Source organism: Spinacia oleracea, chromosome 3 (assembly GCF_020520425.1).
Source record: "Spinacia oleracea cultivar Varoflay chromosome 3, BTI_SOV_V1, whole genome shotgun sequence".
Classification (NCBI taxonomy): Eukaryota; Viridiplantae; Streptophyta; class Magnoliopsida; order Caryophyllales; family Amaranthaceae; genus Spinacia; species Spinacia oleracea.
In genome coordinates this window covers 96,372,984-96,382,197 of record NC_079489.1, presented here as the reverse complement: position 1 = coordinate 96,382,197, position 9,214 = coordinate 96,372,984, and the positions used below count along the sequence as shown (strand labels likewise).

General features: G+C 33.8%; 1 long non-coding RNA gene across 2 annotated transcripts; it reads left to right on the top strand.

The window, feature by feature from the left end:
* The first annotated feature begins 2,554 nt into the window (after window positions 1-2,554).
* On the top strand, window positions 2,555-5,806 carry LOC130469197 (uncharacterized). 2 transcript variants are annotated; one of them, XR_008929587.1, is made up of 6 exons: window positions 2,555-2,684; window positions 2,932-3,030; window positions 3,147-3,233; window positions 3,932-4,085; window positions 4,324-4,438; window positions 5,364-5,806. It is a non-coding gene; the product is annotated as an uncharacterized lncRNA (long non-coding RNA). The 2 variants fall into 2 exon arrangements; XR_008929586.1 differs by having other exon boundaries at window positions 5,340-5,806.
* The last annotated feature ends 3,408 nt before the right edge of the window (window positions 5,807-9,214 follow it).

Here is a 9,214-nt window from a genome sequence, read left to right as displayed (position 1 = left end):
TATTCTGAAATTACTTTTCAATAGCTTTGACGAATTTTGGTTTAGTTTGGTGGTAGTTGAGCATTTTGTTTTAGAAATTATAGGAAAAGTCTTTATGATCCATCATTGATCGAATCAAGTACTAATCGACTTCGATCATTCCAACTTAGATATGCCATATCTTATGGATCTAGATTGTGAATTTTACTACACACAATCATTGATGATCATTTTTGACTTAAGTAATCATCAACATGATCTAACCTAGATCTTTATGATTTCTTGCCAAGTGGGATTTATACTTCTGAATCTTTGAACTAGCCAAACAGATTCAAACTTATATCACATTGAGTAAATAAACCTATATTCACTCAAATCTGTGTGAAATAATAAAGTCATAAAACCTTTCTTTAGCTTTGAATTCTATTGTCTAGGTGTTCTAACAATAGTCCATATCTTTTGTTACTTTCAACAAGTAAGACTAGCTTGTCTTGAATTGATCTAGAAATCAACCAACTTTCAAAAGTCCATAAAGATAGAGCTTTTGAATGTTAACTTGTTGACATTGTCTTAGCAACAATGCTAAAGGTTTGTGGAACTCAAATCAAGAGATTGATTTGAACCTAGTAAAGTTCTTTATTGTTAAAGATTTGTTTGTTTTAATCAAGAATATTGACTCAACCCGTAAATGACCATTTCATTCAAATAAACAAACAAACATTGTTTTTGTTCTTCTGAATGTGAGTCTTTCTGTGTTTGAAAACAGAAATTTAGGTATGCTGATTGTGGAACAAAATAGCCATTAACTTCCAGCCTTGAAAGGACTTAAAACAAACTAGATGACCCTACAACTAATGTAGCATTGCCATGCTTCATTTTCCACTTGTAGGCCATTAGTGTAGCCTAGCTTCCATTATTTGAGTTATTACCAAAGTAAGAACCTCAAGCGGTATATGATACCAAGAAAGTTTGATTGTTAGGTCACTTCTCTTTATACATAAACTTATAGGTAGAAATGGAATCGTAAATTCCTTTCATTTGTTCCTTGTTTTCCTATTTCTTGTACCCTTTCTTATAGTCTTAAGAATTGAATTCTCTAGTGTTGACTTTTATACTTTGTTAGACATGTCCAATGTCACTCCAACAAGGTTCTTTACCATTTTAATTTATGTTGAATATTCTATTTCAACTAGATGATCTTACCAGAAGCTTCTAAAGTTCTCCAAGCATCGATCTATTCGAATGTCTAGTGACTAGACTCATTCGAGAATTAAATGGACAAAGATATTAGGTTGCTAACAATTGGTAAAGCTGAGCGTTTAAACTCAATGCTTTATGATCTCAAAACTACATTGTATTTTGAATTCACAAGCACCAATCGGTTTTCCATTCGACTTTGATACTCGAAAACAACCATAAAAGTCGCTAAAAGAAACGTACATTTAAATTGCTCATTTTCTCTCATTTCCGTGAATCGTTCTTGGATTCACTACCAATCGCGGAAATTTACTGTTACCTTTCTAAAGGGATTTACTGCAGTGCAAGATATTTAATTATAAACAATAATTAAAACATACATTGAAGCATGCAAAGTCTAAACATTTATCATGAATAATAACTTGAAAATTAAAGCAATCATGCAATTCAAACAAGTCATTAGCATTTTATTCAAGTTATGTGTTCCGGCAGGTGAGAATAAAATGATTCCAAGACCCTAAAACCATTGAAGTATTAAGCACATTATGTATTTAGACTCAATTCTAAAATCTTTTAGGTAAGCAAAAGCCTTTTGCTAATAGTCTAGAAACTACTCTTGGTTAATAGGTACGTCTAAGAACTTATTAGGTAAACCTATCAATTTTTCCACGACATAAAAGAACTCCTTACTTATATCGTTGAGTTTCACCAAAACTAACATGTACTCACAATTATTTGTGTACCTTACCCCTTTAGGATCAATAAGTAACACCTCGCTGAGCGTAAAACTATTACTAGATTGATGTAAAGGTTATCCAAGTAAGTGTTATTTTGGCATGGCACCTTTTAACTCAATTTTTAAAGTTTGGAACTTAAGGCTCTTACTATGTTGGTTAGATTTTAAGTGAACTAAAATCCTTAATCATGCAACATAATCAAGCCACAATCTCATGCATAATTAAGACATATTTAACACCAATAAATAACTTAAAGCATGCATAAGATAAATGTGATCTAGTATGGCCCGACTTCATCTTGAAGCTTCAACTTCAAAGTCCGTCTTTGAAAATGGATTGGAAACTCCATCTTGAATTTCACCGTGGGAGGCGCCATTTTCTTCAAATAGGATAAGCTATAATTAAATTAATTACAACTATTTGATGGTACACAGACCATATTTGAATTGAAAAACAAACTTTGGTGCATTAGACCAATTACATTCAAATTAATGGTACGCAGACCATATTTTCTATCCTATTTGGGCCATACTTGTCACTTCATAACCTGCAAAACAGTACATCTCTATTATATAAAGGAACAGCTGAGGGCGTTTTGGTAAGTTAACTTTTCGTGTCCCCAAGAAAAAAGAAGAATTTACCCTTTATACTTGATCAGTTGCAACACAAACCTAACCTTTAGCCGTTCACTTCCTCAAGCTTTCTCTCTCCTCCCTTTTACTCAAAGATCTCAAACCTTCGATTCTCTCTCATCTTCGATCATCCTCAGAGGTAATTACAAACAATTCCTTTCTACTATCTCCTCCCCTTTCTCAATTACCCCTCTGAAGATCTCAAATGCAGTTTTTTTTTTGCATTTTTTTCTTCTCAATTTTCCCGATTCTTCGTGAAAATAACATCAAATTATTAAATTACGATTTATTATTTTTAAATTTATATGATTTTCAATTGTTTTGGATGTGACGATCATATTTGATTAATTTTGAGAAATTGCCATTATTTTATTTGTAATTTATAGGTTAAGGTTGAAGTATGGCGTGGCGACGCAAGTTCGGAGCAAGAACTAAACGATTCTGAATCTGAGATTGAGGTTGATCCGAATAATCTCTACGGTAGGGTAAGTATTCTTAATCGAATTTCACAATTTTTGTATATTTCTGTAATTACGGCATTTTGGTAAATTACAATTAGGTTATGAGTTTGGAATTAGATCTGGGATTTTTTTGCTGTTAGGTGAACTCAGTTGAAACATCTTCCTGCAAAAATATTCACTAATGGCCTCGATAACAGTGCCCTTCAATGAGTTCATCTGTTCATGAGGTATTCCGTATTCTTCTTCTTCCTCCCCATTTCTTTTCTTTTTTTTGTTAATTTTTTTTGTATTATTTTTTGTGTGTCTGATTTTTTTTTTAATTTTTAATATTGCCAATTTTGCATTGTATCGGGTATCATTTTTTGAGAGTCTGATTTGAATTTTGATGAAGTTTTTAATTTTATACTTTTTGGTGTTCTTTCAAAACAAAATAATTCCGGGTATGATTTGAATTTTTGTAATGTTACAAAATTTGCAATTTATATTTTGAATTTCATTTTTTATTTCGGGTTCATGTTATTTTGGATTTATTTCTATTTTTGTGTGGTAATGTTAGGATACCTGAATGTGATTTAAGGAACACTTTTACAATATACTAAGCACCCACATTGAATCAAAAATTTGGGATGGATCTTCCATTTGGGTAAGTGATTCACTTAATCTGGGTGCGAATTCCGTATTGTGGTCGAATCTCCAAAATCAGCCTTTGTCAAAGTATTCTTTATTGGTTTACTTGGTGTGACAATTTGTCAGATGTAATACTACTAAGTGCAGTTGGACATGTATTTAAGTGCAATTAATTATATTGTTTAATTTTGTTATTACTGTTATTTATGATTTAAGTTGAGCCTGCATCATAAACTAATTTGAGTTAGTCTGATTTAGTGAAAGTATTTTGATTTTATGATTCTTTTTACCAAAATAGGAAGCAAGAGAGGGTGTGAAAGAGTCTAAACCAGAAGTGTATAGAGATCAGAATTACTCTGTAGCTAATTTTAATCAGAATCAGGGTGGGGATTCGACGATGCAGGGTTCGAGGACGAGTGACGGCAATGTGGAGTCTGGATCAGAAAAAAGGGGTTAGTATTATTGACTGTTTTTGCGTTGTGATTAGATGATGATTATTTGATGATGGGAAAATTGTTAATGATGTACTGATTTTGAATTTTTAGGAACCCAACAACAATCAATTATTTTGATTAGTAGTTATTGTTGCTTAATGAAACAATTAGCTTTGTTTGCTTCGCTTCAGTATTGATTTGTATCGTATGTTGTGGAATCTTCATCGATTCTATTTCTTTTTCCCTTGGACCATAGGAAAAGAGTGAAGCAGTCAAGAGGAAGCTTGATATGCAATTGGAACAGCAAAGGATACAGAAAACAACAGGGAGCGGAAATTCTTCATCTGTTACTACTAAACTGAATTCTTCAGGTATTTAGTTTTCTAACCAACATTTGTTTTCTCTTTACAGCATGGATAGACATCTTGAAATTCTCTTCTTAGCCATTACTCTATGACTTACCAACTAAACTAGATGTTACTGTATGGTACGGAGTATGGGTGTTATTTGTTTTCACAAATTATCAATAATTTGAGGTTCTCTTTCTCTATTTGATTAATTTGAGTGTTTGTTTACTGGTTAATGTTGATCTGAGTGATGAAATTTATAGTTTATGAAGTAATTAATTGCAAACTTTGGTTAGTTGTTGTTGTTGCTTACTATTGGCAAATTGGTGCAGTCTACAATGAGCTTCCCTTGAGGACTGATCAGTAAGTCGTCCTGCCAAAGGGTAGTAATGCACTAACACCTTTGAAAGAGCCTCTTTTAGGACTTCCCATGCTAACTCATTCGCTTTCTCTTCTGACTTGAAACAATATATTGTACGGACAATCACAACTATGTTTTGGTCTAAGTTTGACAGCAAGTATAAACCCTTTGGTGTCTCTTCTGCTGGTTCTACCAATATTGGTTCCCCTACTTGCTTCACTTTCAGCTTTGACGATGTCGTTTACCGCCCGTTCGAGTACTTTGTCACCCCGTTTTCTCCATTTTCATTAACCTATTTACCATCAACCAAAACAAAGAAATAATTATTAATTATTAATAATTTCACTATTAGCGTAACTATAAAATAAAATCTGGAGGAAGGGAGTATATATTTAGTTGAGAATGGATGATATGAGTCATTAGTTAGTTGTCTTTTTGCTGGGTTTTCAGTAGAATCAATGTTTACTTTGCTGGCAAAGGGTTGTCAGGAATGCTATATTTGATTACATGTTTATGATGTCTGGAAGTGAATCTAAAAAGAATTTTTGTCATGTTTTTTTATAGATAAAGAAAACTTTCCATGTGCAGTGGTTCCAAGAGCAATGTTTTGATTGTTAAGGAGGTGATGGAAAGTGAGGATTACAAGAAAGATTCAGTTGGGGATCACCAAAACTCTTTACGGTTGCTTGAATTATTAACAACAAATGATTAAGTAGTTTTAAGGATGCTGCGGAGAAAGAGGATTATGAGTTGGATGAAGTACGAATTCTTTCTTCTACCATTCATAGTAGTACTCTGGGGTACTAATTAGTTGATGATTGAAAAAGGAAAGTTATTCTAAGTTTCTAACTATAAACTATGTTAGCAGAAGTTCTGGCAATTTTGAAGCAGAACTATCTAATTTACATTTTGTTTTTTTGTCACCTTTCCACAACTGTTGTTTGTGGGAATGAGAAGCTTTTCCTATGATAATTATACAATTTTCTTTGAAACAATCAACCCTGTTGATTCTGGTTAACTAATTCTTTTAAGATAAACAAAAGAATTATGAAATTTTTGTGTTATTTGTTAATATTGATAATTTGATCTTGATTTTATAGCAAGTTTGCTTAAGGGGATCAAATTTGCTTTTTTATATTCGCACGCATCGCGTGCATATAAGACTAGTATACAATATATACCACTCACCCATTCATTATCATGAATGGCCCACATAGCTGGTTAGTAAAACACATTGTTATGCATCACATAAATATTTGCAGCAATTAATCAAGGGCACCAATAATCTACCAATTATTCAGTCCTTATTAATTCAAATAAAGTTGTTTTAATCTTAAAGGATTTGTAGAACTAATCGAGAGTTTATGACTAAAAATGCTCCCACTTAAACAAATAACTTTATATGCTTTACTAATTTTAAACATAAAAATGTATTTCTAGTCTAACCGGAAACATACAAGTTTAATTAAAATTTAAAGCTCATATAAAATTATAATCGAATCCATTTACTTTAATTTATTTTTCAGTTGATTTAAACGAATTTAAATTAATTCAAGGTTTAATTTTAGTAAAATAATTAGTATAAATTGAAATTTATAATAATTATAATATTCAAAATTAAAATCCATGAAAACAATTTAAATTATTAATTTTAAAATTAATTAAAATTATTTCCGAACTGAAAATTCAAATTAAAATTCAAAACGACTCAATCGCAACACGACGAGGCACTTGGGCTTGCGCTCAAGCCCCATCGAGTGCACGACTGATTGCACGGCCATGGCACAATGCAGCAGCAGCTACACGCAAGAGATGCACCGCTCGCTAGGCGCGAGCAATCTCTCGTGGCGAGGCAGCGCTCGTTGGTTCGCGGAGCAGTGCTCGCTGGGCGACCCAGCTTGCGCTCTCCCGCGCGCGCGCCTCGACCTTGTGCCACGCCCCTTCGCCCACCGCCCATCAACACAGCACACACGCCCAGGCTCCTCGCCTCGCGCGCGCGCCATGACTTGGTTGCTCGCTGCATTCGTACCGCACGGAGCTCGTCGTCGCGTGCCCGCACTATACAACACCCCTTTAGGGTAACACGTAGCTTCCATTGCTTTGTGCGTGCAACATTTATGGGCGTTTTTCAAAAAAAATAATTAAAATTTTTAATTCAAAATTAATGACAAATTAATAAAACATATTAATTTCATAATTTTAGGGCGAAAAAATCGAAAATTTATTAATCAATTAATTTCGGATTAACTTGGATTCAAATCTATGTCATAAAAATTTAAAATTTAACATAAATTAACAATTTTTATGGTGGTTTTTAATCATGGATACCTAATTAAATTATTAATTAATTATGAAAATCAAATCAATTCTAAATTATTCAAATTTCAACAAATTAATCATAATTACAAATTAGGTTGTATAATTAACAAGTCTAGGCATTCAAAGTTGTTAAACATATACTGTAGGTCAATAAAAAAACTCAAGATTTATCAACAAGAATCTCAAATATTCAATTTAACATCTTAAATTTACAAACTTTTGCGTTCGAAAAACTAAAACCTCCGAAAAGTCATAGTTAGGTTTCGAATTTGGGAATTCTGGGTTTGGCGAAAAGTTTTATTTTTGTCAAAATTTTAGAATGCCTTTTACATGCGGAATTGACACAAAAATCACTCGATTTCGTTGAGTAACGAATAAACTGCCAAAAAACTGCGTACATATAATTAAATAAACGCAATTTGCAATTAATTAACAATTACTAAAATTAATCACCCCTTTTAATTCTTTGCAAATTTGTAAAATTTAACCATGTCCTGCAATTTAAATTATGTAAATAATAAGAGTCTCGTGATACCACTGTTAGGTTATGATACATATGACAAAACATAAATCATGCGGAAAACCCTTCTTGCCAAGAAACATATTATTTACACATAATCATTTAGCATAACTTAGGTGCATACACTTTGTAGCGTGCCCTCCCTAGCTGCGTCCGAACCGAACAAGAACAAGTCTTTAGGACTCCAAGTGTCGTCCCTACATAGATAGTCCACAGCACGTCCGGATCCGCCTTAAGATTGACCAACTAAAATCGCCCTTAAGGTACTATAATTTTCGGTTAATTATGGGCAAGAATGTGACTGATTTTTCTGCTCAAAAAACACTGTTTTATTGTATGAATACTTGTTGAAAAACTCGTGTATAAATTTATGACCCTAGGCATATATGTATAAACCTTGGAAAGGATTTCGAATCCTGTTAGAATACTAATTAATTAATTAGAATCCTTTTAGAACTCTAAATAATTAATTTAATCTTTTAGGATTAGGATTTAATCTATGCACGAATTCCGATAGGTTTAGGATTCGTATAGCACACACACACGTAGCGCACGAGCACCGCACGCCCATGCGCAAGCCTCCCGGCCCACGCTGAGCGCACAGCGCTGAGGCCCACTGCTCGCAGCCCATCGCTGAGCGCGCGCGCCAAGCCTTGGCTGGGCCAGATCGAGGCCTTGGCCTGTTGTTGGATGCGTGTGCCTTGCTGGGCGACGGCCTGGCTTCGTGCTGGGCTTTCGTCTAGCAAGCCTCGTCCGATGCTAATTCGTACGATATGCTTTCCGATTAAATTCCCGATTCCGGAATTCATTTCCGACACGAGCAATATTTAACATTTCCGATTCCGGAATTAATTTCCGTTTCGTACAAATATTTAATATTTCCGTTTCCGGAATTATTTTCCCATTCCGATAATATTTCCGATTCTGACAATATTTCCGTTTCCGACAATATTTCCGATTCCAGTAATATTTTCATTTCCGATAATATTTTCCGATACGTACCATGTTTCCGTTTCCGGCAACATCTACGACTTGGATAATATTTATATTTCAGATACTATCCATATTTCCGTTTCCGGCAATATCATCGTTTCCGGAGTATTCATTTCTTGCCTTTGACGATCTCAGCTCCCACTGAAACCAAGATCCGTCGATTCCGAATATCCATCGATGGAGTATTTAATGCCATTAAATACTTGATCCGTTTACGTACTTTTTGTGTGACCCTACGGGTCCAGTCAAGAGTAAGCTGTGGATTAATATCATTAATTCCACTTGAACTGAAGCGGCCTCTAGCTAGGCATTCAGCTCACTTGATCTCACTGAATTATTAACTTGTTAATTAATACTGAACCGCATTTATTAGACTTATCATTAAATGCATACTTGGGCCAAGGGAATTATTTCCTTCAGACACATGGCAAAGTAAAATGCGTGATGATTATGTGTCCGCCATGTGTCTTCAAAATAACGTTGCTTACATGTCCTTTTATAATACTCCCTCCATTTTATATTGATGTTTCAATTCATGTTTTCACTATTTATGATTAATGAGAATCTTGTAAATTTTATTATTGTATTCTTTACCGCCTAGCAACTA